Source organism: Salmo salar, chromosome 09 (assembly GCF_965601325.2).
Source record: "Salmo salar chromosome 09, fSalSal1, whole genome shotgun sequence".
Lineage (NCBI taxonomy): Eukaryota > Metazoa > Chordata > Actinopteri > Salmoniformes > Salmonidae > Salmo > Salmo salar.
The window spans coordinates 156,678,906-156,688,463 of NC_138299.1; positions in this window are offsets into that span (position 1 = coordinate 156,678,906).

The window sequence follows — 9,558 nt, forward strand, 5'->3', positions numbered from 1 at the left end:
CGGCTGTGTCAATACTGCCCCCTAGCCCTAACAGGTTTTAAGAGTGTGCTCCTAATCTCAGCTCGTTACCTGTATAAAAGACACCTGGGAGCCAGAAATCTTTCTGATTGAGAGGGGGTCAAATACTTATTTCCCTCATTAAAATGCAAATCAACTTATAACATTTCTGACATGCGTTTTTCTGGATATTTTTGTTGTTATTCTTTCTCTCACTGTTCAAATAAACCTACCGTTAAAATTATAGACTTATCCTTTATTTGTCAGTGGGCAAACGTACAAAATCAGCACGGGATCAAATACTTTTTTCCCCCACTGTATATGGATAGTCACTTTAACCCTATCTACATGTACATACTACCTCAATCAGCCTGACTAACCGGTGTCTGTATGTAGCCTCTCTACTTTTATGGCCTCACTACTGTATATAGCCTGTCTTTTTACTGTTTTTTTATTTCTTTACTTACCTATTGTTCACCTAACACCTTTTTTGCACTATTGGTTAGAGTCTGTAAGTAAGCATTTCACTGTAAGGTCTACACCTGTTGTATTTGGCGCACGTGACAAATAAACTTTGAATTGATTTGATATTCTCATGTCTGTTGATTGTGATTGTGACGCTCAAGATGCGGGTTGTTGTCACTAGTGCTGAATGTTGTGAGTTATTCTCATGTCTGTTCAAGGTAATTGTGACGCTCAAGGTGTGGGTTATTGTCTAAGTTGTTGTCACTAGTGCTGAATGTTATGGGTTATTCTCATGTCTATTGATAGTGATTGTGACGTTCAAGGTGCGGGTTGTTGTCACTAGTGCTGAACGTTATGGTCATTCTCATGTCTGTTGATAATGATTGTGACGCTCAAGGTGCAGGTTATTGTCTGAGTTGTTGTCACTAGTGCTGAATGGTATGGGTTATTCTCATGTCTGTTGATAGTGATTGACACCAGACTCGAGGCACAAGGTTTCCATCTAACCAGGTTTCCATCCAAAGATTTCATGCAGATAACTTACGCATGAAAAAAGTGATGAGATGGCTGCTGGAAACACGAAATCCCAGTACAATTTCATGAATGTCGACAGACAATTTGTTCGTTGGACATGGTGGGGTCTTTTTGTATCGGTAAAATTAATTATGCGAGTGTCACGTCTGCTCCCGCTCTTCCCACCTGGCGCTCGAGGGCGACGGGCTCACCAGCGTTACTCACTCCTGCCACCATCATTACACACACCTGCTTCCCTCATCACGCTCATCAGCAATCATTTGGACTCACCTGCATTCAATCACCTGTTATTTCCTTCCCTATATCTGTCTGTCGTCCAGCTCTGTTCCCCGCTTCCGCAATAACATTCGTATGCTGTTTTTGTTACCTGTGTTCTGACGCTGTTCCTGTCTTGTTTCTTGACTGTTCATCATTAAATGTTTGACTCCCCGTACCTGTTCCAGACTCCAGCGTCGGTCCTTACAGAATGCTGAAGCCATCAAAAAAAGCATCGGGGAGTGCTGGCGTTTCAGTTGGTGGTGAAGTCGGGTCCGGGGGCCCCCGCAGATGGAACCGGAGGTGCCTAAGCCAGTTCGTCGGGCTTCCATGCCGTAGCTGGCTCGAGAGGTTTCCTTGGCTCAGCAGGCGCCCATCCTACATCAGGCCTCAGCTGGATTGCCAGGGTTTTACACCTCAGCCGGCTCGCCAGGCGTCTACGCTTCAGCCAGCTCATCAGGCTCCCATGTTCCAGAGTGATCAGCAGGCTTTCACACCTCAAACAGATCGTCAGGCTCCTATGCCTCAGCCGGCTCGCCAGGCTCTGACGCCTCTGCCGTTTTTTTCGGGATTTTACGACCAGCCGGCTTGTCCAGCGCCCGTGTCTCTAACTGGACCGTCATGCTCACCCAGGTGGGACGCCGGGTGGCGCCCCTAGAGGGGGAGGCACTGTCATGTCTGCTCCCGCTCTTCACCCCTGGCGCTCGAGGGCACCAATTTCCCCAGCATTACGCACTCCTGCCACCATCATTACGCACACCTGCTTACCTCATCATGCGCATCAGCGATCATTTGGACTCCCCTGGATTCAATCACCTGTTATTTCCTTCCCTATATCTGTCTGTCGTCCAGCTCTGTTCCCCGCTTCCGCAATAACATTCGTATGCTGTTTTTGTTACCTGTGTTCTGACGCTGTTCCTGTCTTGTTTCTTGACTGTTCATCATTAAATGTTTGACTCCCCGTACCTGTTCCAGACTCCAGCGTCGGTCCTTACAGAATGCTGAAGCCATCAAAAAAAGCATCGGGGAGTGCTGGCGTTTCAGTTGGTGGTGAAGTCGGGTCCGGGGGCCCCCGCAGATGGAACCGGAGGTGCCTAAGCCAGTTCGTCGGGCTTCCATGCCGTAGCTGGCTCGAGAGGTTTCCTTGGCTCAGCAGGCGCCCATCCTACATCAGGCCTCAGCTGGATTGCCAGGGTTTTACGCCTCAGCCAGCTCGCCAGGCGTCTACGCTTCAGCCAGCTCATCAGGCTCCCATGTTCCAGCGTGATCAGCAGGCTTTCACGCCTCAAACAGATCGTCAGGCTCCTATGCCTCAGCCGGCTCGCCAGGCTCTGACGCCTCTGACAGTTTTTTCGGGATTTTACGCCCAGCCGGCTTGTCCAGCGCCCGTGTCTCTAACTGGACCGTCATGCTCACCCAGGTGGGACGCCGGGTGGCGCCCCTAGAGGGGGAGGTACTGTCATGTCTGCTCCCGCTCTTCATCCCTGGCACTTGAGGGCGCCAATTTCCCCAGCATTACGCACTCCTGCCACCATCATTACGCACACCTGCTTACCTCATCATGCGCATCAGCGATCATTTGGACTCACCTGGATTCGATCACCTGTTATTTCCTTCCCTATATCTGTCTGTCGTCCAGCTCTGTTCCCCGTTTCCACAATAACATTCGTATGCTGTTTTTGTTACCTGTGTTCTGACACTGTTCCTGTCTTGTTTCTTGACTGTTCATCATTATATGTTTGACTCCCCGTACCTGTTCCAGACTCCAGCGTCGGTCCTTACAGAATGCTGAAGCCATCAAAAAAAGCATCGGGGAGTGCTGGCGTTTCAGTTGGTGGTGAAGTCGGGTCCGGGGGCCGCCGCAGATGGAACCGGAGGTGCCTAAGCCAGTTCGTCGGGCTTCCATGCCGTAGCTGGCTCGAGAGGTTTCCTTACCCCGGTTGGCTCAGCAGGCGCCCATCCTACATCAGGCCTCAGCCGGATTGCCAGGGTTTTACACCTCAGCCGGCTCGCCAGGCGTCTGCGCTTCAGCCAGCTCATCAGGCTCCCATGTTCCGGCGTGATCAGCAGGCTTTCACGCCTCAAACAGATCGTCAGGTTCCTATGCCTCAGCCGGCTCGCCAGGCTCTGACGCCTCTCCAAGTTTGTCGGGATTTTACGCCCAACCGGCTTGTCCAGCGCCCGTGCTTCTAATCGGCCTGTCAGGCTCACCCACGTGGGACGCCTGGTGGCGCCCCTAGAGGGGGAGGTACTGTCACGTCTGCTTCTGCTCTTCACTCCTGGCGCTCGAGGGCGCCAATTTCCCCAGCATTTCGCACTCCTACCACCATCATTACGCACACCTGCTTCCCTCGTCACCCGCATCAGCGATCATTTGGACTCACCTGGACTCAATCACCTGTTATTTCCTTCCCTATTTCTATCTGTCGCCCAGCTCTGTTCCCCGCATTAACGGTCGTATGTTGTCTTTGTTACCCTGACAGCTGACGCTGTTCCTGTCTTGTTCCTTGTCTGTTCATCATTAAATGTTTGACTCCCCGTACCTGCTTCTCGACTCCAGCGTCGGTCCTTACGGTGAGAAATGTTGGTGGAAACCCCCTTTATGTGCAAATATAGACATAATAACCAACATATAAAAGGAAATGTGTAGTCACATGATGATATGTTACGTTGTAGGCCTACCACCACCATGTGGAATAACATGAAAAGTTTATAGGTAGATGAAATAAAAAAAACTTCACATGGTGGTCATGCAGGTCTCCAGTAGACTAAATATTGAGGGTAGACTATTGTTTGAAAGCTGGTGACATGATGATTGGTTATTTCTCTCATCCATATCTCATCATATAACCCCCTGTCCACTTTATCAGCGAACTCTTGTCTAGAGAGCATGGCTGTAAACCAGATAGGGTAAGTTTGCTATTTATCGCAACAGTTTTTGTGACTAAACCGTTGGTGGAGTTGAAAATTCAGTGTTAGCTACCAATTTTTTTAAAATCAGTATTCTGGGTTTAGACACAAAAATATTGGCACCCTTACACTTTACAAAGGAGTGCAATGAATTATAATGTTCTGTTTTTTCTATTCAAAACTGGTTGAATGACTATTTTTACCCTGTAGGCACCTGCAACTTACCACAGGTGAGTTAAATTACACAGAAAATTATAATCATTACGTCCAACCAAATTAATTTGAATTTTGAATAATTTAGTCCACGCCAATTTAATTCAGTTAAAAAAAAAATGTATTGGTCCTTTGCAGTTCTAAATCAAACAAATACATGTGTAAACACCACATGTTATTTTTTTTTTCAATTTCAACTTTAGAAGAAATAGTGAATCATGCAAGAGTGCCAATACACATGTATTTGATCACATTTGTACACTGCGTGATTAAATATCTCCGCTCTGTGCCTCCTGTCTCTTCCCTGGAGGAGCTCATTGATACTGTAACTGTCTCAGTGTTGTTCTCTCTCATCATGTTGTCTTCATTATCACCTGCACAGGTCCTCCTCTGAGAGAGGTGCACCCTGGGACATCTTGTTATGACCCTATTTTCTAAGCAGAGGTAGTCTCAGGGATGTATTAGAGGAGAGGAGGGGAAACTGTTGCCTGGAGCGCCACAACACACATCTTTACCTCTTTATTGCTCTTCTCCACCCCCCTCCCTCCCTCCATCCCTTTCCCACAAGGGGAGATATTAGTTAAGAGGAGACAAACTATAGCCTGGGGCGACATAACACTCATTCTGTTAATCTCTCTCTCCCTCGCTCTCTCTCTCTCTCTCTCTCTCTCTCTCTGTGTGTGTCCTCCTCTGTCTCATATAACCTGCAGCGTTCCCCAATGGCACGGTAGGTTATCACACCAAGTGGGCCTTTATGAGTCATTACTCCATAGGTTTACAGTAGAGTCATGTGTCTCGAGAGTTGTGAAAATAAGGTTTTCTGCATTATGATTAATTTGAATGACACTACAACATTCTATGGCAGCCAGGTTAGCTCCTCATTAACACTACATGGGGAATATTTCAACAATGCTATGTAGCGGAATGTCTAGACAAATAACAATATTCAAAATTCTCAAAGTTGGCTCAACTCTGTAAATATATGATTCTCTTGTTCACAGCTGCATTACTCCACAAAGATACTGAGAGCTGGCATGCAGGAAAAATAACAATACGGTGCCCTGAATGAATCCCCTACACATGTATGTATATATTAAAACTTCTATACTGTGCATTACATGGAAGACTTAGCTCTATACTGACCATTATGCTCATATTCTGCCATGACAACAGCTTCCTTGAGGAGTGTGTACATTAGAGGTCTGAGACTTACAGCAGGTACCTGTCTTCAAGGAGGTGAGCTGAGCCCCTCTGCCTCTTCACATCGCTGTAGGATACGTTGGTGCTCCACTCAGACAGAGTGGTGAATGGTGTTTGTCTCCTGTCTGACTCCATTATGGTCCACTGCGCATGGCAGTTGTGTATTGTCGTCACTGCCTGCTGTGAAACTGGCAGATGCTCTCGTCTTTCTATTGACCGGTATCCCGTGGGGAGATAAGACCTATCTGACAGGAGGTGATCTGAGAGGGTGGTCAGTCAGCTAGACAGCATATAAAGAGGCCTCTTGCCGTGACCCAGAATGAGTGGGTGTGAGGGTCTATATGCCCTACTGTCTGTGAAGGTTTAGCATGGATTGCTCTCTTTGGCAGTTGGACAGGTGTATTCTGGAACGAGGGCATCATGAGGATATGGATTATGGTACAGTTCAGTAGGGTGTGATTTCTAAAACTAGAGGAAACTCTCCTTACTGGAACTTGAGGCAACATGCAGGGTGGTGTAGTGTGTTAACAACATGCAGGGTGGTGCAGTGTGTTAACAACATGCAGGGTGTTGTAGTGTGTTAACAACATGCAGGGTGTTGTAGTGTGTTAACAATATGCAGGGTGTTGTAGTGTGTTAACAACATGCAGGGTGGTGCAGTGTGTTAACAACATGCAGGGTGGTGCAGTGTGTTAACAACATGCAGGGTGTTGTAGTGTGTTAACAACATGCAGGGTGTTGTAGTGTGTTAACAACATGCAGGGTGGTGCAGTGTGTTAACTCAGATCCAATTTAGACAACTAACTTCACACTTCATCTTTACCAAAATATTCTCTTTCATTTGGACATTTTCCACACAATGTACAATGTGTAAACATAAAGCATATACTAGAAAAACTCTTAAAGATACTATGTTTTTGTTATAACGTCATCCTTTAACTTTAAATAACATTAAAAAAACATTAATTTTCATATTCCATCTATCATCATTACCACCATTGTGGCTGACAAAACCTATTGTCCCAAAGTCCATTTATTGCATGTTATTGTTCTGAGGCTGGTTCTCCATCGTGAGAGGATAATGGAATTTTCTCTGCTGCCTTAGATTTACAATGGGCGTGAGGTGTTATAAACCCCACATCTCCATACCTTTTCGATCTCTTCCCCTCTGATGGGCGTGAGAGATCTCTCTGTAGGATTGTGGTCCACTGTAACCTGACCCGAGCAGGCCAGTCATGACACAGTCCTACCAGTTCTACCAGTCCTACCACTCCTACCAGTTATACCAGTCCTACCATTTCTACCAGTCCTACCAGTCCTACCAGTCCTACCAGTTCTACTAGTTCTACCAGTCCTACCTGTTCTACCTGTTCTACCAGTCCTACCAGTCCTACCTGTTCTACCAGTTCTACCAGTCCTACCAGTCCTACCATTTCTACCAGTCCTACCAGTCCTACCAGTCCTACCAGTTCTACCAGTTCTCCCAGTTCTACCAGTCCTACCAGTCCTACCAGTTCTACCAGTTCTACCAGTCCTACCAGTCCTACCAGTTCTACCAGTTCTCCCAGTTCTACCAGTTCTACCAGTTCTCCCAGTCCTACCAGTCCTACCATTTCTACCAGTCCTACCAGTCCTACCAGTTCTACTAGTTCTACCAGTTCTCCCAGTCCTACCAGTCCTACATGTTCTACCAGTCCTACCAGTTCTACTAGTTCTACCAGTCCTACCTGTTCTACCAGTTCTACCAGTCCTACCAATTCTACTAGTCGTACCAGTCCTACCAATCCTACCAGTTCTACCAGTCCTAGAAGTCCTACCAGTTCTCCCAGTTCTACCAGTTCTACCAGTCCTACCAGTCTTACCAGTCCTACCAGTCCTACAAATCCTACCAGTTCTACCAGTCCTACCAGTTCTTCCAGTTCTACCAGTCCTACCAGATCTACCAGTCCTACCAGTCTTACCAGTCCTACCAGTCCTACAAATCCTACCAGTTCTACCAGTCCTACCAGTTCTTCCAGTTCTACCAGTCCTACCAGTTCTACCAGTCCTACCAGCCCTACCATTTCTACCAGTCCTACCAGTCCTACCAGTCCTACAAATCCTACCAGTTCTTCCAGTTCTACCAGTCCTACCATTTCTACCAGTCCTACCAGTCCTACCAGTCCTACAAATCCTACCAGTTCTCCAGTTCTACCAGTCCTACCAGTTCACCAGTCCTACCAGTTCTCCCAGTTCAAATGTCATCCTACTTTAACTTTCAGACACTTTCAGAGCCTTTCAGAGCCTCCGTGTTCATCACAAGAGCACTAACGGTAAAACATCAAGGCCTATATTCAATCAGAAGCGTTAACCGGAGCAAACAAACACCCACATAGCGGATGTTTTGGCAGTGTCGGAGATGGAGCCGTCAAATCGGTAAGCATCTGCTCTTGTGATCATTGTCATGAAGCAGCTCCCAACCCACTCACTTTAGAAGTTACAAACGAGAAAGTGTTGGCTATATAGAAATAATGATGCTCAAATTGAAAAATCTATAAATTAAATAATGAGGATTTTTTGTTAGATTTTCTTTTCTTTATTTATTAAACAATACATGCATACAAATGACAACATACAGATGCACACAGACATCTACAATATCACCCCTGCCCAGACCCATCTGCTCACACCCCCATCTCTAACGCCCACATCACTTTCTGCCACATGGCCTCAAACTGCACCATTTTGTTCATCTCTGTCGCCCACGCACTTTCAAGCATTTGACCTTTCCATTGTGTTAACGATGGAGGATTGGTTGAATTCCAGTTTTTAAGTATACATTTTTTCATTATGATTGACAAGAAAAGTATCATCCGACCCATCAGGTATCTCACTGCACCCTCATATGTCTTGAAATATGCAGACCGATGGATTAAAAGTAAGTTTACATTGTAATACTTCTGACAGGCAACTTTCTAGCTCCGCAACTTCTGGACTTTATAGCACTCCCAGAAAGTCATTATTAGTTTTACACTTAAGACATGACACTACCGTTGTAAATTATATACATTAGTTTATACTGGATTGAGGGTACATTTTCGTTAACTGTCATTTCGTTAGTTATGTTCCAACATTCCCTCCATCTTGTGCTAATATCAGTTCTTTTTAAGTCTCGGTTCCAGTAGAGATTGTCAATTGGATAGGCTCTCTGCAATGTTTTGTATATCTTACCTATCATATGAACATCCTTTATGATTCAAAAAGGATTCCCTCAAGACTCCTCTGATGTCCAAAAGATTTCAAATCGAAATTTCTTGACCTGAAACTTTTAAGTTGTATCCATTTGAAAATATCTACATTGGTCAGTCCAAAATTGCTTTTTAATTCTGTCATGGAAATACATGTATTTCTTGTCACCAAGTCATTTAGGATTTCTATGCCTTTAGTTTTCCATTTGGACCAATGTATGGATGATTGGTGAATTCTGAAAAAGCTAGTCAAGGATTGTTCTATAGGGTTGTGTTTTTAGAGTGATATTGGTTCTTGCAGAATACGTTAATTTACTTCAATATTGTTATAGTATTCTTAACTATGAAGTTGTTAATGTTTTGAACTTTAGCCTTAGAAAATAGACACGTCAAATTTTTCTGGGGATGAACATGTGCATCTTGAGTATTACATTTTAGTAATTTAGCAGACACTCTTATCAAGAGTGACTTATAGTAGTGAATGCATACATTTCATACATTTTTTTGTTTCGTACTGGTCCCCCGTGGGAATCGAACCCACAACCCTGGCGTTGCAAACACCATGCTCTACCAACTGAGCCACACGGGACTAGATATGTACCCCTTCCTCTTTAGTGTGTTTAACTAGATGTTGTAAGTAAAAGCCCTGGTTGGCAAGTTGATACAACTTGATACACCCTGTGACATACGTAGATGTAAAACGTTCCTTTATATTCTATGAGTTTTATTTGCCCATATAAAGTCTGTTATGACCGAG